General features: G+C 32.9%; 1 long non-coding RNA gene across 1 annotated transcript in view; it reads left to right on the forward strand.

Annotated features, from left to right (window-relative positions):
* The first annotated feature begins 5182 nt into the window (after positions 1–5182).
* LOC149073041 (uncharacterized) overlaps positions 5183–25931 on the forward strand; it is a 30280-nt gene continuing 9531 nt past the window's right edge. The window contains exon 1 of the long non-coding RNA XR_016194439.1: positions 5183–5222. This is a non-coding gene — a long non-coding RNA (uncharacterized LOC149073041). The remainder of the gene's footprint in view (positions 5223–25931) is intronic.

Genomic DNA, 25931 nt, shown 5'->3' on the forward strand with positions numbered 1-25931 from the left:
TATGACGATTCAAAGGATTCCTTACTCTATGAAGAACCTTCCTTACTCTTCACAGAATTCCCTAATGTTTTGGACGCTTTATCGAATTCCCTAATGTTTTGGACGCTTTATCGAATTCCCTAATGTTTTGGACGCTTTATCGAATTCCTAATTTTACAGATACTGACGTAAAACAAAATTATTTTATGACGTAAAACAAAATTATTTTATGACGCAAAACTAAGTTCCTTATTTTATGACAGTTCAAAGGATTCCGTCTTTTAGGACGCTTCACGGGTTCCTTATTTTTTGACACTTTACCGAATTTCTTATTTTATAACGGTTCACTCAATTTCATATTTTATGACGCTTTACTCAATTCCTTATTTTATGACGCGTTACTAAATTCCTTATTTTATGAAGTTTTACTCAATTCTTTATTTTATGACGTTTTACTCAATTCCTTATTTTATGAAGTTTTACTCAATTAATTATTTTATGACGGTTTACTCAATTATTTTATGACGCTTTACTCAATTCCTTATTTTATGACGCTTTACTCAATTCCTTATTTTATGACGTTTTATTCAATTCCTTATTTTATGACTCTTTACTCAATTCCTGACGCATTACTAAATTCCTTATTTTATGAAGTTTTACTCAATTCTTTATTTTATGACGTTTTACTAAATTCCTTATTTTATGAAGTTTTACTCAATTCTTTATTTTATGACGTTTTACTAAATTCCTTATTTTATGAAGTTTTACTCAATTAATTATTTTATGACGGCTTATTCAATTATTTTATGACGGTTTACTCAATTATTTTATGACGGTTTACTCAATTCCTTACTGTATGACGTTTTACTCAATTCCTTATTTTATGACGCTTTACTCAATTCCTTATTTTATGACTCTTTGCTCAATTCCTTATTTTATGACTCTTTGCTCAATTCCTGACGCATTACTAAATTCCTTATTTTATGAAGTTTTACTCAATTCTTTATTTTATGACGTTTTACTAAATTCCTTATTTTATGAAGTTTTACTCAATTAATTATTTTATGACGGTTTACTCAATTATTTTATGACGGTTTACTCAATTCCTTATTTTATGACGCTTTACTCGATTCCTTATTTTATGACAGTTCAAAGGATTCCGTCTTTTAGGACGCTTCACGGGTTCCTTATTTTTTGACACTTGACCGAATTTCTTATTTTATAACGGTTCACTCAATTTCATATTTTATGACGCTTTACTCAATTCCTTATTTTATGACGTTTTACTCAATTCCTTATTTTATGACGCATTACTAAATTCCTTATTGTATGACGTTTTACTCAATTCCTTATTTTATGACGCTTTACTCAATTCCTTATTTTATGACTCTTTACTCAATTCCTTATTTTATGACGCATTACCAAATTCCTTATTTTATGAAGTTTTACTCAATTAATTATTTTATGACGGTTTACTCAATTATTTTATGACGGTTTACTCAATTATTTTATGACGGTTTACTCAATTATTTTATAACGGTTTACTCAATTATTTTATGACGGTTTACTCAATTATTTTATGACGGTTTACTCAATTATTTTATGACGCTTTACTCAATTCCTTATTTTATGACAGTTCAAAGGATTCCGTCTTTTAGGACGCTTCACGGGTTCCTTATTTTTTGACACTTTACCGAATTTCTTATTTTATAACGGTTCACTCAATTTCATATTTTATGACGCTTTACTCAATTCCTTATTTTATGACTCTTTACTCAATTCCTTATTTTATGACGCATTACTAAATTCCTTATTTTATGAAGTTTTACTCAATTCTTTATTTTATGACGTTTTACTAAATTCCTTATTTTATGAAGTTTTACTCAATTAATTATTTTATGACGGTTTACTCAATTATTTTATGACGCTTTACTCAATTATTTTATGACGCTTTACTCAATTATTTTATGACGGTTTACTCAATTATTTTATGACGCTTTACTCAATTCCTTATTTTATGACGCTTTACTCAATTCCTTATTTTATGACGCTTTACTCAATTCCTTATTGTATGACGCTTTACTCAATTCCTTATTTTATGACGCTTTACTCAGTTCCTTATTTTATGATTCCTCATTTTATGACGCTTTACTCAGTTCCTTATTTTATGATTCCTTATTTTATGACGCATTACTAAATTCCTTATTGTATGACGTTTTACTAAATTCCTTATTTTATGAAGTTTTACTCAATTCCTTATTTTATGAAGTTTTACTCAATTCCTTATTTTATGAAGTTTTACTCAATTCCTTATTTTAATTCCTTTTTTATAAACAAAACCTGGTGAAATGCTGCACACCTTTTAACTTGTACGAGCAGTGCAGTCCTGATAAATTGCGAACTCACAGCCTTCCGAATTCGTCTACCCAGATTTGTATAAACTGCATCTCAAAATTGCTATGTGGACGACACTTGTTGCATAGATCATGTAGACAACTTGCATGTGTCCATTTTTCTTGTACAGTGAAGCCTGTCAACCTAGACACCTTTGTATCCTGGACATCTTCCTACATTAGACGGCTTTGAAAAGAATCGAACGATATAACACCGCAGAACGTACGTTCCCAATACTGTACCTCTATATCTATGGTATCTCTCTAACTTGGGAAGATTTTAATGGAACCGCAGGTGTTCAATTCAGACAAGTTTTATTGTACTGTATTTAGTTTTTGATGAAGAACGTTCTATTGTTCTTCTCAATGAATGCGAGAGAGAGGCGAGTTTTTAATTCTCCCAAGTCGTCAAGTTAAAGTCGTCTCAGAGTATGATCATTATTTTAAGTTCTTCCTTTGGTATCGTTGTTGCAATGTAGCATTTAATGTGACTACGATCTTCTTAGTTTCGTGGATATAGCGATTCCTTCTTGTCTTCATGATAAAATAAAGTACAACGGGTTTTAAATATCATCCTTTGTTTTAAAAATAAAAATCGTTCACAGTTTTACAGATTCATAGAGCTGCAGAATCGTGTATGATTATTATTTGTTTTTACGAATCGCGCAACAATATACTGTATTTGTTCCAAGTTATAAAGAGAAATGCTGCACACCAACTATACTTAAATCATCAATGGTTTGGCAGTTAAGTATTAGTTCTACCACCCTTCTCATCAAAGATTTAGTTGGAATCCAAACTTATGTGTCTTTCCACAATTCATGTCAACAATAGATTTAATGCCACGGTATGATCAGTCGATGGGAGTTGCTAGAAATGCATAGAAGGACCACATGATACTGAAAAAAAACAAATTTCTATCAAGCTTCTTTTCAACGAAATCTGTTAAAATTAGTATTAAAAGGATATGATATTGACGAGTAAGGGTAAGTGGGGGCTAATGGGAAAAGGCCAAATTTCAGTATTTGTTTTGTTCTGTTTTCAAATATTTCTTTCACATCTAAGTGACAACAATCAAGATGCTGTCATTAATCAAAAGAAGTGAACCATTCCTGTTCATTAGAGAACACGAAAGACGGAAATCAGTTTTTCAACCTGGAAAGTAAGTTTGAAATTTATTTTTGCATTATTTTGAAATATTAAATTTCTGTTCATTGGTGAAGATACTGATAATTGGTATAAAGTGATACCTCGGCTAACGAAGATGATCCGTTTCGGAATCACGTTCGTCAGCCGAAACGTGGTTTCTCATAGGTTTCTGTGGAAAATAGTTTGATTCGTTTCAGGTTCTGGCCCAAAATTTAAAGATAAGTTATTTAAAACACCAAGAAACGTTTAAAAAAAACAAAAACTGACTGATGGCTAAAATGGACAGCTTCAAAATTGGATACATGAGAATCTACCGAAAGAAGAGAGATACTGAATATATTTTTAATTTACACTTACGTACGCAACCAACACCGGCTTTAGAAGACTAAAGCTAGTGTTGACACGACCAAGTCGACTTTGTAGTCGCTCCCATTCATTCGTGATTTGGTCAGCTCATTTCCGTGTATGATACGTGCAGATTGGAAAAGATAAGCTTATAGAATGTCCAGACTGTTTAGTTTGATGCTAAGAGTCTTGCACTGAAAGAACGCGTGCTCTAAAAACATAGGCTCTTTTTTTTAAGAGGCATTTTATATTAGCTGAATCTTTTATTTTATATGAAATGACTCAAAAAATTTCAGAAACAGAAGTGTAGGTAATCTAGAGAAATCTTCATAATCAATCAAGTAATAATTAATCAAATAAATCTTTTTGTAGTTATTATTGTACTTTTTGTTGTTCCAGCGTGGCTTCGAAACCTGCATACGTTTTTCGCGATTTTCACCCTCTTAACGTGGTTTGCGACATCACGAGTAGTATAGGCTGGTCCGACTCTGGACCACAATCAACATTAGGGAAATATATTTCGCGTTTTGATATTCCATAAAATCTTCATCCGACTCCAGTGTAGTTCCATTGCAATTTTTGTTCCTCTTGATGCCTACTAACAACCCCCTGAGTTTATCGGTCCATTAACAGAACACCCGTATTTGGTAGTGGCATCAAAGCTATACCATAGCTTAACGGAAATTGATACTAGAAAGAGATTCCAGTTCATTATACGTTATCTTTGGAATAGAAAAATTTTGAAAAATTATGCTAAAATAATAATATTTCGTAGTGTTTATCAAATTTGTCCCATTAGACCCCGACCTCATTGTCTAATGGGACATCAGAGTTGATTAACAAAATTGATCATCGCTGCAAAAGCAACTGAAATTATTTGTTTTGAATATTTTTATCACACTACAAAAAAAAATCAAAAACTAAAATTTGTTCCATTATATATATAGCCCTCACTTTCTCCTATATTATAATGGAGAAAAATGTATAAAACCAAATTTATAACATTAAAAAAATGAGCCTGGTCTAACTCAACTTTTTTTTTCAGTTGAAGGGATAGGAATAAGCAAAAAAGATAATCGTATTCCCGAAGAAGAGACATTTTTCGCTTCCGTACGTTTCTAGGGGTTATTGACCAAAGAGTTGCCTTGATATATCCGTTACTTCATACGATTCCATTGATTTTTTCTTAGCCAACAAACTTTGAAGGTCTCCGTGACCCACATTTCAGTTTCAAGGCGTCTTCTGCATACAGACCAGCTAAATTAAGGAGTATATATAGTTTCAACATCGTTATTCTAGAGTCTACTAGTCTCATAGCGGGATCTCAACCGAGAAGGGAAAGGTCCATTAGAAGAAGTAAGCTACTTTTCTTGAAATTACACATCCAGATGACTTTAAAAAGTATATTTTCATATTAACTTGTAGATTCTGTATTTGAATCTTTACATTTAATTTCGACAATTTGGTATCAAGATATTTTTCAAATATTTGCTGTCATTGTAGATGAATATATAAACTTGATTTTTCTTAACTGTACAAAACAGTTTTGAACTTGAGTATCCCTTTTTGAAATTTCGTAAAAAAACTCTTTAAAAACGAGGTTTGACAAGGGCAGTCTTACGAGCATCATAGGCCCTCCCCGGGCCAAGTGATTTTTCTCAGGTAAATTCTCGAAAATTTCAACCAGATCTCGTTTTTGTGAGCCCCCTCCCTGGCAGTGCGTGAGTAGGCCCATGCCTTAAGACGGCACTGGTTATTTAAAATACATGTTCATCATTAATTATTTAAAAAAATTCATCCACATAGTTAAGACTAAATCTTATATTTTGATAGTTTTTTAGTAATAATAGTAATTTCGGAAACAATTGCAGAGCTTATTTTCAAAAGGGAACATTTCTACTTTTGGTAAATTTACAGTAGGTGTAAAGAACCCTTTTCTCTGGAATAGACCGTTTTACGAAAGTGAAAAATAGCCCAACAGATAGCATACTGAAGTGTTATAAGAATGTTTAAATATTATATTTCTTAATTAACATTCAAGGCAGTTATCTACATTTAAATTTTGGAAATGTTCCGTTTTGAAAGAAAATTAGTGGAAATATATTTTGATTAAAATTGGAGCTGGTCAAGTCTGAAAAATTGCAAATTTTTACGCCACTTGTTGATTCCTGAAGGTTTGGTCTAACCAAGGAAGGTACCCTTACTACTTTGTCGTGAGTAACATAAGAAACACTATCATTCTTCAGTGGAACCTCCTATAACGGACACTCCCGTTAGCGGACACGTCCACTTACGGACGCAATTTTAAATTACATCGACGGAACTCGATGTATTTTACTATTCATTAAGGGACAGTCCTTGTTGGCGGACAAAATTTTCGGTCTCGTGGGTGTCCGTTATCGAGAGATGAAAAATACCGAAGTGTATAAAAAAGGTGGATATGTTCCCTTTTGATAGAAACGACTAACTTCGGATCGTAGTTTTTACCAAAAATATTCCAGTTTGAATAATCCCGGATGCATAATCTCTGACAGAGCTTATCCCAAAGATCCATAAGTCGTTAAAATGTTCATTTCGAAAAAAAGTGGAAATGCCCCTTTTTGAAAGTAAGCTCCTCGAGATATCTTTTTACAAATATATTTTGGTTATATTTGACATCCATACTTTTTATGGACAATTTTTTCAGCCACCTCGTTGGGCAATTTGCCAGTTGTGGCCCTTGTAGTTGTATTTGTGTATTAAATTTAAGCCATGATTATAGGAATTACTGTATTTATAACAATGCACTTTTAGGTAGTATGTCTTTATTTGTTTTCGTAGTGCTGATATTGTTCTCGTATACAATATTGAAAATAATAAAGCTATTATCCTCTAACTTTAAACGTTAAACCAACGTGAGATGCTCTTGTTGTTGTTGTATACAGTAGGCTACTTGCTATTCTATATCTTTTACCTCTTTTATCTTGTATTCTCATCTCTCTGGTGAATGTCTTCGTGCAACTTTGCAAACATAATTCACTCATACTTGGATAACGTTGCTTTCTATGGCCACTATAAACATCGTCTTTTCTGTTTTCAAGCTCTTCTGTTTCCAAAACTATTATGAATTGTAACCACTATCAAAACTATTTAATTTGCTTCTGTTTACCTTTGTTTCTTGTTTTGTGTGTGCATCTTTCTTTTTCTTCATGAAATTACTATTATCCACTACATTCCTGTATTTTTCCGCTTCTACCTAATTTTGCTTATAATTGAATATGTTGCCTTTTCTTATGGGTTGTAGCATGTTGTTTGTAAATCTATTAAAAATCATCTTTTTAGAGTTATCTTTTACTCTTGCTTCACTTTTTTCCTTTATTCATGTGTTCTTACCATAGTTCATTGGTGCAGTGAGTAAATTCCTCAAAAAAGTAATATTGAAAATATTAAAATATCTTACAAATTCTAAAGCAAACCTGCAGAAAAAATTCGTTAATCAATTTGAGATTTTCTCCTATGCAAATTTTATGCCTACCGGCATGGTGCCAACTCAATCCCCTGCTAATGGGCCTAGATTTGCAGGAATTTTCTCTCAGAGGTCCAGAAAGTGAATTTTTTTCGACAAAAACTAAATGTTTGGGGGACGGAATTTTATTAATGAAGTGCCGTTTGCGATGACCATTCGCATCATGTCTTAAAATTAATCGAAAAGTTTGACCTACAATTTCTGTTGTTTATGAAAGCCTGTGAAGTAATTTTTCTCAGAAACCTACAACCTCTGTTTCCTTTCACGCCGCTTCCTTACATTGCGGGTTGCCCCCCCCCCCTCAACCCCAAATCGATATAAGATGCGATATGTTTGTATTCAAATTTTTGCCTAAAATATTAGAATTTATCTTTTTAGCAACGTTTCAAGTTAGAATCATTAACAGTCTGTATTTTATTTGATCATTTTTGTCACGCCACGGTCATTTTCTGCCGATTCCAAACGGCAGCCATTTTTATACTCATCGAGAGGTTCATGCGCTAAACCCTTGATGTGGGACTCCCTGCGGTAGCAATATTTTTCTTTGGTAATGTCGCCGTTTCTGTTGTACCCCTGTGTCAGGAAAGTTTCCGACAAGGACGAACCGGGTATTGAACTCGCGACACCTCTGAACATCCTTTGGTACTTCAGGCAAGTATCTTATCGACCTGGGCTACCGCGCCCATCTGTCTTTATTTTACAATCTGGCAGTGCAACTGGAAGAGGCCCAATCGAAATTCGGAATAATTGTGTCCTAGTTTATCTTGGCTCCGGAAAATAGGTGCCTTTTATATACCTGTATAGAATTCGGTAAAAATTGTAGGCGCTACTCTTACTATTATATTAATTATACAACAGTATACAGGGCCACAACTAGGGGGAGCAGGCGGATCCGGTGCCCCGGGCGCTGAACCAGAAGGGGGTTCCGAATTCACCCTTCAACTGCTTCTTCTACATTACAAGGGGCGCCAAAATGCCGGCTTGCCCCGGGTGACAAAATATCTAGTTGCGGCCCTGGCAGCAGTGCCGTCTTAACGCATGGGCCCACCCGGGCACGGCCCGGGGGCCTCAAGGGAAGAGGGGCCTCACAAAAATGAGATCCGGTTTAAATTTTCCAGGATATACCAGGTAGGGCCTCCGATAAACCACTTGGCCCATGATACTCTTAAGACGGCTCTGCCTGACAGTATAGTAAAATAAACGTTGTGGGATTGAAATAATGAAATTCCAGCTGCACCACTGTAAAGAAATTTTTTATGCTGCATTTGAAAACAATGTACTGCTGCGTTTTCGCGGAGTCCTGTTCTTGGTTAGTTCTTTTTCATCGCCTTATCACTAAGCAAAGGGTGGTTCTTATAGAACTGGCCCAATGAATTGGCTAAGAATTCGGTAGTTGATGCATAACCGCTAAGCATCAGGACATTAATCTCTCGGCTTTGTAGAGTAGGATAGTTGAATAATTTGCGAATGGCGCAAACAGGTGGCAGCACATACGGTACAAGTTCAAGAACACATAATGCTTCAAGACCTCATTAGTTTTGATTTATTTTTATGGGGGTTTTTCCGAAAAACAGATTGTACACAATGAACATATTAAAAGACCGGAGACACCCTGCTTCACATCTCAGAGAAGTATCGAAGCGTTCCCAAAAGATGGGTGCCCCAGAATGTACACAAACAGACCTCACATTCACATATTACAAAATCTGAAGAAAAGCATTTCTCTTGCGATCAGGACAATCACCAAAGGTGCACTTCGACACATCACTGAGATTATGAAATATCGAGTGGGAGCTTGCCTTCTAGAGAAAACGGCACTCACTTTCGACACCTGCTCTAATATGGATGTGCTAATGAATGGCACCCGAAGGGGTACAATACACAATCCAAGGTCAGTTACATATCAAGCATATAATTACATGTATGGTATCTTTTGTGATACACCTCATTTTGTGGGGCCGGTTCAACATAAATCCCCCTGTACTTTATATGCATCACTTATGTTTTGTACACGTGATCTTCTATGGTATGAAAACTTTCTCTTCTTTTTTGTGATCTTACTTTTTTGTTTATCTTACGTGCTTAATATTTGTTGCAAAACTCTCCGTCTCATACGTACATTACTGTGGCTTTGGTACAACTGTTTCTTTTTGCCTCTGGGCTGTCTCTATATAAACATCTGTGCCACTTATGTTTTAAAAATACAATCCCCTGTGGCTCTAAGTATCAAAACCTTACCCAGTGTATCTTTATCTGACGATCTTGAACCTTTTACATGCTTATCTTGCTTGTTGCATCACGCATGTTGCTTTTGCTTGTGAACGTAGATTTAAAGATTATTAAAAATATTCAATTTTTTTTACTTATTCTCTTTTTCTCTCTCTCTCAATCACTATTTTTTCTTTCAATTTTGCTTGCAGATCACGCTTTAAAACTCGTAATACCAGATCATAGATCATAATAAGTGTCAAAATAGGCAGAGAAATCTGGTTGACAAGTTAAAGACTTAGTTTATCAACGAAATGCTGTTTAAATTTAAAAAAAATTGACAGTATGAAATGAAATAGGTTATCATAACATAAATATATTATGTTTTATAACCTGCTGCAAAATCAATCCAGGAAATGATTATACACAAAATAACAGAATGTAAGCAAAAAAAAAAACTTCATATCTTTAGATGTGTCATTCACCGACACATGTATCGGAAAAGTCAATCCGGAGGTGTTTTATTGATCGAAAGGTGTCTTATATTTTTATACTATCATTTCTATAATTGATGAATTATCCTATTACTTATCAACTTATTCAGTAGATACGATCATTCCCATTAATCACATCGTTGACTGTACTTTCATCTTTTTTCTGATATTATTATCTACGTGATTTATTTTTCTTCTAGCTGTCCATATGCTTACATTTCTCCCAAAATATTTCTTACTTTTTCTTTCGCTCCTCTTACAAGGATATTTAACTTTTTTAAGAGTCATCTTTTACTTAAGTAATTCATATATATACATAATTCTATATATCTCTACTTTGTCTTTGCACCTCTCATTCTTCTGATTTACCAGATCTTATTTTATAACTCAACTATTTCTCTCGCTCTATTCGAAATTCTTTATTCCCATACCTAAGCTGTGCCATGCTACTTTTCTAACTGGTGCGAAAGTTTTAGGAGAGAACTGTATTTTAGTTAGAAAATAAAGCTTTCACGAGAGAAAGAGACCGGCAGATAAATAATATGCCATAGACCTGCTTGTCCGATCAGCGGTGAAATGACATATTTAATAAATAGGTTTAATAAATTTTAAAAAACGAGCAAAAGATTCTACCATTATTCTCCAGGATGCTTTAAAGCAGAGATCTTCAACCTTCTTCTAGTCGCAAGCGCTGCCTTCATCCATCATCAAAAGAAGAGCACTCTTACGGCAAGTTTGACGTACGAATGCATGAAATCAGGGTGATTTTTATTCATGAATGCAATTTGTACAAGGTAACGAAATCGAACGTTGATTAAGTGCTTGCGAGCACGAAATCGGACACGGGCATATGAGTGCATTCAGGGAGCACCGTGGTGCCCGCGAGCAACAGGTTGAAGATGCCTGCCCTAAAGAGTAAGAACTTTGAGAAATTGCTATATTTTTATTGACTATAATTTTACAGACTCAAACCCTCTAATTCGTTTTGATACTGTTATTATAATTTTTCGACTTGAATATTGGCTACAAGCTCTTCGCTAAATGTGGGCCCCTATTGTACTTAGTTTTTGTTGTGAAGCATAATATACATACTGGATGTGAAGTTATATCCTTATACACCTTTTATCTTTTGAACCGTTGGTGATAGAAACTTGAAGACAATCAAGAAAAGTATGATTCTAAGTTTTAATTAGTTACAAATAGTGAAATTTTAGCGATTGGAAGTACTTTCGATAAGACCATGATATGCAAATGAAATTTTCATTAAAAAAGGCTTCCATACAGACTTGAAGAATTCTTTTAAAATTGATTTGTGTTTTATAAGGCATTGCTGGTTGAATTTTTCTACTTGAACTGTTCCGACGATATCCAATACATCTTTAATACAGCTGACATCCAATCTATCTTGAACACAGATTACATCCAATCTATCTTGAACACAGATTACATCCAATCTATCTTGAACACAGATTACATCCAATCTATCTTGAACACAGATTACATCCAATCTATCTTGAACACAGATTACATCCAATCTATCTTGAACACAGATTACATCCAATCTATCTTGAACACAGATTACATCCAATCTATCTTGAACACAGATTACATCCAATCTATCTTGAACACAGATTACATCTGAAAAATACTATGACAGAGCCAGTGACACATTGAGACTTATCGAATTTCGAGCTAATTCTTTGGTTAAAAAATAAAATTCAAATTTATAACATGAATTTCGGTACAAACCATATACTCCCACAACAGTTTGTTCGAATTCATGCATTTTTAAAAATATAGCTAGTTTTGCCTCGCTCCCGGCATTACCCGTTTGTAGGAATTGCTGAGCGATAATTGTGTAGAAAGAAAACTGCAAAGAGTATGTGTAAATATTGGTTCTGTCATTTTTGTTTTCGACATTTCATCTTTGGATACAGCCCGAAAAAGTAATCCTAAATGAAATATCATCTGCAAACCGAAAATTTCTTGCATCCATGCCATAGTTTTTTTCTTTAGGGTTCTTTGTTTTGATTATCGAAATTATTAGCTTTTATATCACTTTAATTGTTCATAGCTTGGCTTTAACTTTCTCCTTGTTTCATCCATCCCTTTCTCAAATATCCGATATACCTATATCCTCAAATTATCCGATTTTTTCTTCTTCTATGCTTTCGTGACTACTATTTTTTTGCCTCACTTTTTTTTTATCTTGGATATCCCACTGCTATCTCCTCTTCCTCATCCCCTCCTATAACCTCTGCTATCCTTTTCTTCCTTCCTTTTTCGTTATTTTATATTTGCTATCCCTTTCTTTTTTCATTCCTTTTTACACCCACTACCTCAGCTATATATCTCTTTCTTCCTCGTTTTTTTTGTTTCTTTATCTTTTCTATCTTTTTCTACATTACTCTTTTGTTTCTTCATATATCTGCTTATTATTTCTTCATTCCTCTTTTTATCTCTTTATCTCTGCTATCATTTTCTTCATTCCTCTTTTTGTCTCTTTATATCTGCTATCCTTTTCTTCATTACTCTTTTGTTTCTTCATATATCTGCTTATTATTTCTTCATTCCTCTTTTTATCTCTTTATCTCTGCTATCATTTTCTTCATTCCTCTTTTTGTCTCTTTATATCTGCTATCCTTTTCTTCATTCCTCTTTTTATCTCTTTATCTCTTTATCTCTGCTATCCTTTTCTTCATTCCTCTTTTTGTCTCTTTATCTCTATTATCCTTTTCTTGATTCCTCTTTTTATCTCTTTATCTCTGCTATCCTTTTCTTCATTCCTCTTTTTGTCCCTTTATCTCTATTATCCTTTTCTTCATTCCTCTTTTTGTCTCTTTATATCTGCTATCCTTTTCTTCATTCCTCTTTTTATCTCTTTATCTCTGCTATCCTTTTCTTCATTCCTTTTTTTGTCTCTTTATCTCTGCTATCCTTTTCTTCATTCCTCTTTTTGTCTCTTTATCTCTACTATCCTTTTCTTCATTCCTCTTTTTATCCCTTTATCTCTGCTATCCTTTTCTTCATTTCTCTTTTTGTCTCTTTATCTCTGCTATCCTTTTCTTCATTCCTCTTTTTATCTCTTTATCTCTTTATCTCTGCTATCCTTTTCTTCATTCCTCTTTTTGTCTCTTTATATCTGCTATCCTTTTCTTCATTCCTCTTTTTGTCTCTTTATATCTGCTATCCTTTTCTTCATTCCTGTTTTTGTCTCTTTATCTCTGCTATCCTTTTCTTCATTCCTCTTTTTGTCTCTTTATCTCTATTATCCTTTTCTTGATTCCTCTTTTTATCTCTTTATCTCTGCTATCCTTTTCTTCATTCCTCTTTTTGTCTCTTTATCTCTATTATCCTTTTCTTCATTCCTCTTTTTGTGTCTTTATATCTGCTATCCTTTTCTTCATTCCTCTTTTTATCTCTTTATCTCTGCTATCCTTTTCTTCATTCCACTTTTTGTCTCTTTATCTCTACTATCCTTTTCTTCATTTCTCTTTTTATCCCTTTATCTCTGCTATCCTTTTCTTCATTTCTCTTTTTGTCTCTTTATCTCTGCTATCCTTTTCTTCATTCCTCTTTTTGTCTCTTTATATCTGCTATCCTTTTCTTCATTCCTCTTTTTATCTCTTTATCTCTGCTATCCTTTTCTTCATTCCTCTTTTTGTCTCTTTATCTCTGCTATCCTTTTCTTCATTCCTCTTTTTGTCTCTTTATCTCTATTATCCTTTTCTTGATTCCTCTTTTTATCTCTTTATCTCTGCTATCCTTTTCTTCATTCCTCTTTTTGTCTCTTTATCTCTATTATCCTTTTCTTCATTCCTCTTTTTGTCTCTTTATATCTGCTATCCTTTTCTTCATTTCTCTTTTTATCCCTTTATCTCTGCTATCCTTTTCTTCATTTCTCTTTTTGTCTCTTTATCTCTGCTATCCTTTTCTTCATTCCTCTTTTTATCTCTTTATCTCTTTATCTCTGCTATCCTTTTCTTCATTCCTCTTTTTGTCTCTTTATATCTGCTATCCTTTTCTTCATTCCTCTTTTTGTCTCTTTATATCTGCTATCCTTTTCTTCATTCCTCTTTTTATCTCTTTATCTCTGCTATCCTTTTCTTCATTCCTCTTTTTGTCTCTTTATCTCTGCTATCCTTTTCTTCATTCCTCTTTTTGTCTCTTTGCATTTTCTATCCTTTTCTTCATTCCTCTTTTTATCTTTTTATCTCTGCTATCCTTTTCTTCATTTCTCTTTTTGTCTCTTTATCTCTGCTATCCTTTTCTTCATTCCTCTTTTTGTCTCTTTATCTCTGCTATCCTTTTCTTCATTCCTCTTTTTGTCTCTTTATCTCTGCTATCCTTTTCTTCATTCCTCTTTTTGTCTCTTTATCTCTGCTATCCTTTTCTTCATTCCTCTTTTTGTCTCTTTGTATTTTCTATCCTTTCCTTGATTCTTCTTTTTTTTTGTTTTTTGCACCTTAATCTTTTCTATCCTTTTCTTCCATTCCTCTCTTTGTCTCTAAATCTGCTATATCTTTCATTCTTTTTCTACTTATATTACCTCCGCTGCCCGTTTCTTCGCTTCGTCTCTTTTACATCTGCTATTCTGCTATACTTTTCTTTATTCCTGTTTTTGTATCTGTATTAAATGCTATCCTTTTCTTGAGTCTTTGTTTTTTAATCTTCTTCTCTTCTATCCTTTTCTTCATTTCTCTTTTTTCTCATTATCTCTGCTTCCTCTTTGTCTCCTCATCTCTGCTTTATTCTTTTCTTAACTTTCCATTTTATTTCTCTTTATATCCGCTATTCTTTTCTTAATTCTTATACCTCCGCCCGTCAGACCAGACACGACCCAGACTCTGTCCCTCCCGGGATATAAGCCTTTTACCCATGTGGGTTGATTATACCCCCACCCATTACCTCCGCTATCTTTTTCTTCCTCCCATTTTTTTGCCTGTTTATCTTTGCTATCCTTTCCTTCGTTGCTTCTTTTGTCTCTTTATATGTCCTGTTCTTCTTATCTCTTTAGATCCAATTTCACCCCCACTACCTATGCTATCAATTTCTTCCTCTCCCTTTTTCTCTCCTTATCTGTGCTATTCTTTTCTCAATTTCTCTTTTTCACCCCTATTACCTCTGCTATCATTTTCTTCATTCCTTTTTTGTCTCTTTATCACTGCTATCCTATTTTTGATTATTTTTTATCTTTATTTCTTCTATTCTTTTTTTCAATCATCTTTTTACCCCCAGTACTTTCGTTATTTATTTATTTCTTCCCTTTATTGTCTGATGTTAGCTATTATTTTGTTTATTCCTCTTTTTGTCTCTTTATATCTTCTACTCTTATTATCATTCTTCCTCTTTTCTCTTCACATCTGATTTTTTTTTCCTTCATTCCTCTTATAACTCCGATTACTTAAGAGATCTACCTTCTTCCATCTCCTTTTTTGTCTGTTTATCTTTTCTATCCTTTTCTTTGCTACTCTTTTTGTTTCATTATAACAGCTATCCTTTTCCTTATTTTTTTTATTCTTCATCTGTTCTATCCTTTTTTTTTTCTTCCTCTATTTTCTTTTTTTCTTCCCCCTACTACCTGTGCTATCGATTTCTTCCTCTCCCTTTTTTCTCTTTATTTTTTCTATTATTTTCTTAATTTCTTTTTTCCACACCTATTATCTCTGCTCTGCTATCATTTTCTTTATTCCCTTTTTTGTCTCTTTACCATTGCTATCTTATTTTTCATTCTTTTTTGCATCTTTATCTCTTCTATTCTTTTTTATTCCTCTTTCTTTCCCCAGTTCTTCCGTTATCTATTTCTTTCTTACCTTTTTGTCTTTTTATCTTTGCTATCATTTCCTTCATTCCTCTTTTTGTCTCTTTATATCTTCTATTCTTATTTTCATTCTCTTTCTTTTCTCTTTGCATTCGATATCTTTTTCTTCATTCCTCTTATTACTCCAGTAACTTAAGAGATTTTAACTTTTTAATTTTTCCATCTCCTTTTGCCTTTCTATCTCTTCTACCCTTTTTTTGGCTCTTCTTTTTTTTTGCCTCTTTATAACAGCGATCCTTTTCTTCACTCTTTTTTTTTGTATCCTCATCTCTTCTATCCTTTATTTTTGATCCTCTTTTTTTACCCTCATTTCCTCTGCTATCCATTATTTCCTCTCGCTTTTTTCTCTTCATCTTTTCTATCCTCTTCTTAATTCCTCTCTTTCACCCCAATCACCTTTACTATCATTTTCTTCATTCCTCCTTTTAAGCCCCAAAACCTCTGCTACAGTATTCTTCTTTTTTTGTTTCTTTATCTCTGACGAAAGTTTCAACCACTGGAAGATGAATTCAGGAAAGAAAATGCAATTGTCTCTTCTTGGAATCGAACCCACGTTCTCACACTTGGCTGGTGTAAATAGCGGAGAGAGACATAATCTTCGGATCTTTATTTCTGCTATTCTTTTCCTTACTCTGCTATCCTTTTCTTTACTCTGCTATCCTTTTCTTTACTCTGCTATCCTTTTCTTTACTCTGCTATCCTTTTCTTTACTCTGCTATCCTTTTCTTTACTCTGCTATCCTTTGTCTCTTTATTAACAGCTATCCCTTTCTTTACTACTCTTTGTCCCTTTATTAACAGCTATCCTTTTCTTTACTACTCTTTGTCCCTTTATTAACAGCTACCCTTTTCTTGTTTCTCCTTTTTTGTATCTTCATCTCTTTTATTTATTTTGTTTCTCTTTGTCCACACCATTACCTCTGCTATCATTTTCTTCATTCCTCTTATTCTGGCACTTTATTTCTCTTATTTTTTCCTTCATTTCCATTTTTTACTCTCATTACCTCTGCTAACATTTTCTTCATTCCTCTTTTTAACTCCCACGCCTCTACTATCCTTTACTTCATCTCCCTTTCTTGTTTCTATCTCTGCTATGCATTTCCCTCTCCAAAGATGATTCAAGGGAAACTGCTCACCTGACACACCTCTCTGATGTACCTTCGGCGAAAAAAAGCGGAACAGTAAAATCACCTGGAAAACTCGCTAATTTGCATTCGCAATGCGTATGCACCGAAAATTACAGTTTTCTCTGCAAATTAGTCTATCTAATACATTAATCGTTCTAATTTCACAGAGAAAACATTATTCTAATTTTTTTGCAATTATTTTTATTGTTACCCCTGATTTGGCGCTCTTCCTATGGGGGCGCCCCAGATGACAACACTGGTCACTACTGCTAGACCTGTCCCGGCCTTCTCTTGTTTCTGTATCACAGCTATCATTTTCTTCATGCAAATACAAGGGCTTCAACAGACAAACTGCTAAACGAGATGGCTAAAAATAAAACAAAAAATATCTATAAAAATTATGGATGTCGTCAATCATTCCTCTTTTTAGTCTCTATATCATAGGCGGAGATTGACTTGGAAGTCTGGGGGGGGGCAAGGTCATTATTGCTGGGGGGGCACGATGATGATGATGTCAGCTCATATATACATATATACATTAGATCAGTCGACTCCACCTGTGATGCTGGGGGGGCAATGCCCCCCCCCGTATCTCCGTCCATGCTCTATATCTCTGCTACACTTTGCTTTATTATTTTTTTTCTGCCTTTTTATCTCTGACATCTTTTCTTCATCCTTCTTTTTCTGCCCCTTTATCTTTTCTGTCATTTACTTCAATTCACTGATTTTTCCCTTGTTCCCTTTTATCAAAATTTTCTGCCCCCCCCCCTTTTCTTGTTATCCCAACTTTTTCTACTTTTTCTCTTAATTCTCTATGCTTTTTCTCGAATTATCAGATTTTTTCCCTTCTATGCTTTCATCACTACTATTTTTTTGTCACACTTCCTCTTTATCTTTGCTATCCCATTATTTATTCCTCTTCTATACCCCTATACTTTTTTTATATACCTCTGTTACACTTTTCTTCATTTATTTTTTTGGCACTTTATATCTGTTATCCTTTTCTTCGTTTCTCATTCTTTGTCTATTTATCTCTCCTATCCTTTTCTTCATTCCTTTCATTTTGTCACTTTATATCTGCTGTCACTTTCTTCACTCTTCTTTATTGTCTCTTTATTTCTTCTATCCTTTTCTTCGTTCCTCTTTTTTACTCTTACCACCTATGCAATCCATTCCTTACTCTCCCATTTTGTCTCTATCTTTGCTATATTTTTATTCACTCTTCCTTTTCCGAGGATGATGTCACTCTCCGCTATCCATACAAAGGTTTTCAACAGCTTGCTGATGCGAAGATATATTTTCCTTTTGTTCCCCTCGCTATCATTTTCATCCTCTTTTTATCCCTCTCCCTGCTATTATTTTTTTCATTCTACTTATTCTGTTACTTTATCTCGGCTATACATTCCTTCATTCCTCTTGTTTTGAAACTTTATTATCTTCATCCCTCTTTTTACCCCTCCATTACTTCTGCTATCTTTTCCTTTTTCTCTTTTTTCTTCCTTTATCTATACTGTACTTTTTCCGTTCACTGATTTTTACCCTAGTTCCTGCTATCTCTGTCTTAATCCTCTAACTCTCTTTCAATTAAATTTTTTATCCTTCCATTTATTTTACCTACTATTGGATATTTCTTTCTTTCTATTTCTTTCGCTTCACTTTCCATGTTTTTTTCTTACTTTCGCTGCTTCGTTTCTTTTTCTTACAGTTCACTCCTTCCTTTCTTTTCCTTTTTTCACCATTTCGTTTTTTTTGACGTGAATACGACTTTTACGTCATTTGACGATACTGGGTGCATTTGCAAAAAGTTGCCTAACGAATCCACTTAGAGGCTCATATTCCAGGATCTCAGGAAGTATTCAGAATATAACAGTGTTTTTGATGTCTTCAGGTAGACTCAATAAGAAAAATCTAGTGATCACCAGTAGCACGGCCCTCATTCACACCAAAATTGTTTCACTCTATAACTCAGAAGACAACGAAACGAAAATAAAAGACAATGGCATGTGTTGTTAGATATTCAAAAGACAAATCCGATGATACCGTACGGATGTTAATACGTCTTTCAGTCTGGGCACCAAGCTCAAGGCCTACATTCGTAATGAGATTGTTCTGTGAAATATCTCGAGAAGTTTGCAACACAAATAGACGACATTGCTATTGTCTATTAGCTATTTGTAATACCAATTTCATTATGTCCTATCATGCGATTCAAGGCACAAAGAACGAATTCATGTCAGAAGTTGAGTTTCACGTGAATAACGCTCTACGCTCACACCTACTACAATTTTTTACCCTTTCTTTACTCTTTGCTACTTTCTTCACTTCTGCTACCTATTTTTAAGTGATTACAGTTCCCTTCTAATGCTTTTCTATCTTTTAATTTTCAATTTGCTCGATTTTTCATCTTTTCTTTAATCTTCTCAAATCTCTCTTTATCCGTTTCTAGTATCACTTTATTCTTGCCTATACTTTTATTCTTTCCTATACTTTTATTCTTGCTACACTTTAGTTTAGTCTTATAGTTTTCTTCTTTTATTTTTATTCCTATTATTAACTTTCCATTTTTCTCACTTATTTTATCGTTACTTTTTTTTATTTCTCTTTCTCTGGTATCTCTTCCTTGACCTCTAGAATTTTTCTAAATTTTTCTTTACCGTGTTGGTTTTTCTAATTGTTTATCACCACCCTCCATTAAATTCCATAATTTTCTCTATCCTTATTTTATTTATTCTTTTCTCACCTTCCCCTAATTTTTCTTCTTTTCTTGACTTTTTGTATATTTTCCCCCATTTCTGATTTTTTTTTTTTCGTTCCACAACTTTTTGCTTCAGTTATATATTTTACTTAAATCTTCTAATTCTCTTACTTCCATTTACCTTTAATTTTTTAGTTCTTTTTCATTTAGTAATTTCACTTCATTTTTTCGCTCACTACAAACTTTCTTTACATGAACTATTCACAGTATTTATTTTATTATTTTCTTTAATCTTTTGCTTTTTCGTATATGTTATTACCTTTAAGATATCCATTCACGTTCATTCTATGATGTTTTTGCACTCTTCCATAGCTTTCCTTTATTTCTTTTTAATATATTCTTGTATTCCTTCTCGTTTTTTTATAACGTTCTTTTTTATAACTCTTTTCTTTTATTATCATTTTTTTAAACTGAATTGAATTTTCTCATTGCTTCTTAAATAAATTTCTAATTTTTTCTATCCCTCTCTTCACACCCCTGATTCTTTACCATTAATCTTTCTGCTGTTTTCTTTACCCCCCCCCCCATTTATCTTTCTACTGTTTTCTTCATCCTAAAAACTTTTTGCTTTGGTTCACCTAGACTTTTCTTATTCATGCCTTTAATTCTTGTTTTTTTTTCACTCCCAATCCTTTTTCCGTTTCTTCTTATTTCTTTTCTCCCGCTTCTTCAATCTATTTCGTCATTGATGCAATTTTTCTCAATTATTCCCTATTTTTATATCTCTGACTTTTTTCTTTATTGGTAATCCGATATTAACTTTCCTGCTACTACTGCCCTTTTTCTTCATTTTTCTACTCTTCTTCTGCTCCTTTAATCAATTTTTCTCCTTATAAATTAAATCTCCTCTTAACTTCTTCTTGGTACAACCTTCTTCAACTCTGATTGTTTTCTTTTTTAGTCTGTCGATTTCTGTATCCCGTATTTTTGTTCCGGACTCTGTTATTTCTATTTAGTCTCTCATTCAATTTTCTCCTCAGTTCTCCGGTCTTTACTTTCCCTTTTCTGTTTTCTTTCTTCGTTTCTTTTACCCTCGTCAACATTTCTATAATTCTGTATCTTAATTTCTTCTCTCAGTTTTTCAACATTTCCCGTGTTTTCTCTTGTCTCCTATTTCTTCCTCCACTCTTTACTTATTTTCTCCACTTCTTTTGTGTTTTTACAACTCATCCTTATATTTTATACTCCATCTTATCTACAACTTCTCTCGTCTTTTCATTCATACAACTTTACTAATGTCTCTTTTAAATTTTCTCACTATTCTTCGTTGATTTCTTTCACACTTATATTTTTTTCCCTGCCCTTTTTATTAATTTCTTTACTTCTTCATTCTTCATTCATTTCTTTACTTCTTCATTCTTCATTCATTTCTTTACTTCTTCATTCTTCATTCATTTCTTTACTTCTTCATTCTTCATTCATTTCTTTACTTCTTCATTCTACATTCATTTCTTTACTCCTTCAATGTTTTCAATCGTTACGTTTCTGCTTTATTCATTTTTTTAATCTTTTGGCACTTAAACCACTTCTTTTAGTTTTAATAGAGTGTTCTCCTTTTTGCTTTAACCAATCAATATTTTCCTATAACTTTGCGATAAACATGCGATAAACATGTTGGGGTAAATCGAGAAGCTATCCATTCTTAGAATAAGACAACCATAAGTATTCCTTATGGGCATTGTATAATATTTTATCATGTGTATATATTGTTTGTAATTTGTGTTAATTGCATTTTTAATTGGGTTGCTGTATTTTTGAAACATATGACAACCATATTTTTATGGGCATCTTTTTATCAGCCACCTCGTTGGGCATTTTGCCTGTTGTGGCGTTGTATTTGTATTTGTATTTATTTGTATTTTATTCTTATCTAATCGATCACATTCTTTACTTTTCATATTCTTTCTTATTTTTCTTCTTATTCTTTCTGTCCTTATTCTCCCTTCTCCTTTCCCATTACTGTAATTCTTTTCTTGACTTCTCTTCATCTCTTTCATTCTCTTCCTTCATTGCTAAACATTTTCTCTTTTTCTACACTTTCTGACTTTCTCCTTCATTTGCTATATTTTTCTTGCACTTTTCTCCTTTTTTGTGTTTCTATTGCCCCTTTCAACATTTTTCTTCATTTCTTGTCTTTTTTTCACTCTATCACAATTTTACTACTTGACTCTTTTATTTCTTTCTTCATTTTTTCATTTTTCCTCGTTATTCTTCTTTTTTTTTTTAAAACCTCCGATTTGTTTTCCCTTTCGCTCTGTTGATTTTTCTTATCTCTTTTTCTGTTCCCATCCTCACTTTTCGGTTTTATTGCTTCCGTTATCCCATTTCTTTGTTTGTTTCTTCCTTTTCTTTAAGGGGGTTGGTGCACACAAATTTTCCAAAAAACACATTTTCCAATTTTTTAATTTTTAAATACTATGAAATTTTATGCGTCTGTGTTAAAGTTTTTGCTCTACCTGTAATAAAAATATTTTTACAATATTTTAATATAAACTACTGGCAGGCATTACACATGCTAATGTTTTACACTAAAATGCTTTTTTGTTAGATAAGGAAGATTTTTTCGAACACCACTCGTTCAAATGACTTGAAACTTTGTGTCTCTCAACACTATGGTGTTACATTAAAAAAAGTTCATGGCACAAAATATGGGTGCATTTTGGTGAAAAAGATGCAAAAATTCAAGAAAAAAAATAACCAACACTTAAAATCCTAAAAGTTCGTGTTAAAGTATGTAACACCATAGTGGTGAGAGACACACGAAGTTTTAAGACATTTGAATGAATGGTGTTCCTTATCAAAAAAAAACTTAGTTTTGAGAAAAGAGAATTTTAGTGGAAAACATTAGCATATATAATGCCTGCCACCAGTTCATATTAAAATATTTTAAAATAATTTCTAGCACAGGTGAAACAAAAACTAACACAGACGCAGAAAATTTAATAGTACTGAAAAATTGGAAGATGTGTTTTTGGAAAATTTGCGTGCACCAACCCCTTCAACTACAACAATTTCTTCTTTTCACGTTTAACTTTTTTCTTTATTCTCGCACGCTTTTCTTTTTGGATCAAGTAGTACTGTATTTCTCATCTTGTCTACGCTATCCTGTCTGTCTTCTATCAATCGGGCCTATCATTCATTCATCTTTATAGTTCTTTTTGGCTTCCTATCTTCATTTATCTTCTACATCTCTCAGCTAATTTTCATGTCACCAAACTACTTTATTTCTATATCTTTTATCTGTTTTTTATTTAACTCACTTTCATTGCCTTTATTTTTTTTGTTTTTCAAATTCTAAATTATTGATCATATACTCTATATTTTATCTTCCATTTACCTACTTATCTCCCATTTATCTTTGTTTTTCTATTTTCTTCATCTTTGTATTTCTATTTTCTTCATCTTTGTATTTCCATTTTCTTCATCTTTGTATTTCTATTTTCTTCATCTTTGTATTTCTATTTTCTTCATCTTTGTGTTTCTATTTTCTTAATCTTTCTCCTCTATCTTTCATCTTACAATTTTTCTATCTTTTATCTTGTCTTACTCCCTATCTTCTATCTTTCATTTTCGTTCCCTATCTGTTATATTTTATTTTCGCTCCTGATCTTTTATACATTATTTTCCTTTCCTATCTCTTATACTTTATTTTCCTTTCCTATCTTTTATCTTCGGTCTTGGTGATTTATCTTTTTTCTTCTATCATCCTTATATTTTTCTTCTATCTCTGTTCCCTACCCTTTATCTCCTATCTTCGCTCTCTATCTTTTATCTTCCACCTTTCTTATATTTTTATCTTCTATCTTTGCTCTCTAACTTCACTCACTATCTATCATCTAACATTTTCTCCCTCCCCCATCTTTTATATTCTATCTTCGCCCCCCCCATCTTTTATTTTATACTTTCATCTCCTATTTTCCTCCCCTACCTTTTATCTCCTATCTTGATTCTCGATATTTTATCTGCTATTTTGGTTCTCTCTCTTTTGTCTCCTATCTTGGTTCTCTATCTTTTGTCTTCTATCTTGGTTATCTATCTTTTGTCTTTTATCTTGGTTATCTTTCTTTTATCCTTTATCTTGGTTCTCTCTCTCTTTTGTCTCCTATACTGGATTGCTATCTTTTATCTTCTATCTCGGTTCTCTATCTTTTATCTCGGTTCTCTATCTTTTGTCTTCTATCTTGCTCTCTATTTGTTTTCTTTTCTCTATCTTCCTGATATTTTTACTACTTTTCTTATATTTTCTCTTCTATCTTCCTTATATTTTCTCTTCTATCTTTCTTATATTTTCTCTTCTATCTTCCTTATATTTTCTCTTCTATCTTCCTTATATTTTCTCTTCTATCTTCCTTATATTTTCTCTTCTATCTTCCTTATATTTTCTCTTCTATCTTCCTTATATTTCTTCTTCCATCTTTTATCTCCTATCTTCTATTTCTTTATATTTTTATCTTTTATCTTCTATTTTCGCTCCTCTTCTATCTTCTTTATATTTTTATCTTATATCTTCTATATTCGTTCTCTATCTTTTATCTTTGTGCCTTATCTTCTATCTTCCTTACAGATACTTCATTTTTTTGTTTCCCATCTTCTGTCTTCCTTACCTATGTTTTATTTTTATTTTCCCCATCTCTTGACTTCTATTTTTCATCTGTCTCTTTTCTTTTGTCTTTTAATTCTCTATCTATCTTTCCTATAATTCATCTTTCATTTTCCTATCTATCTTCCACATCTTCCATATTCTATGTCGCTCTCTATCTTCTATTTTCCTTACTTATCTTTTATCTTATATCTCAGTTCTCTATCTTTTATCTTCTATTTCAGTTCTCTATCTTTTATCTTCTATCTCAGTTCTCTATCTTTTATGTTCTAATCTTGGTGCTCTATCTTTTACCTTCTATCTTCCTCATATTTTTGTTTTCTATCTTCTATATTTGCTCTTTATCTTTCATTTTCTATCTTCTGTATTTACTCTTTATCTTTTATTTTCTATTTTAGCTCCCCATGTCTCATCTAATATGTTCTCTTTCTATCCTTCATGTAACATCCATGGGCGGTGATACGGAGGGGCGTGGGAGGCATTGTCTCCCCAGCATCCAAGGTGAAGTCAACTGATCTAATGTATATATGCATATATGGATTGACATCATCATCGTGCCCCCCCCCCAGACTTCAAAGTCTATCACCGCCTATGCTAACATCTTCGTCCCTTCTATCTTCACCCTCTATCTTTTATCTTCTACTTTCGTTCCAACTTTTATCTTTTTGTTTATTGGACTGAACACAACACATAAAACATACAATCAAAACAACTGACAAAAACACAAAATAAACCACAAAAAAAATGACATTGCAATGACAGACACTTTGTGACCCCAAGGGACTATAATTCCTTCCAATGGGTCGATGTAAGTTAGATTAAAGAGTTAATCGGATTATGCAACAGAGCTTTGTTAAAGTACTAATTGGTTGAAATTAAACTTATCTTCTGTCTTCCTTATATTTTATCTTTTTATCTGCTGTCTTCACTCCCTATCTCTTATTTTCTATCTTCGCTCTCTCATCTTTTATCTTCTATATTCGTTCTCTATCTTTTATCTTCGCTCCCTCTCTTCTGTCTTCCTTACCCTTTTGTCTTTTTCGTTTCCCATTTTCTCTCCTCCTTACCTTGTTTTATCTTTTATCTTCCCCATTTCTTAATATCTTATTTTTCATCTGTCTATTTTCTTTTATCTGTTATTTCTCTATCTATCTTTCCTATAATTCATCTTTTATTTTCCTATTTATCTTTCACGTGTTCCATGTTATTTTCGCTCCCTATCGTCAATGCTCTATTTTCGCTCCTTGTCATTGATCTTGTACTTTCCTCACCTACCTTTTATCTTCTATCTAGGTTCTCTATCTTTTGTCTTCTATCTTTTGTCTTCTATCTTGTTTTTCTATCTTTTGTCTTCTATCTTGTTTCTCTATCTCTTGTCTTCTATCTTGTTTCTCTATCTTTTATCTTCCATATATTTTATCCTCTATCTTACTTATATTTTTTATCTTCTATCTTCGCTCCTTATACTATATCTTCTATCTTCGCTTCCTATCTCTTATCTCCTACATTTCTCACCTAGCTTTTATCTATTTTCCTCACCTAGCTTTTATCTATTT

Source organism: Pholcus phalangioides, unplaced genomic scaffold, assembly GCF_987345545.1.
Source record: "Pholcus phalangioides strain wild (caught in Gottingen) unplaced genomic scaffold, Ppha-v1.0 ptg000017l_1, whole genome shotgun sequence".
In the NCBI taxonomy this organism is placed as follows: Eukaryota; Metazoa; Arthropoda; class Arachnida; order Araneae; family Pholcidae; genus Pholcus; species Pholcus phalangioides.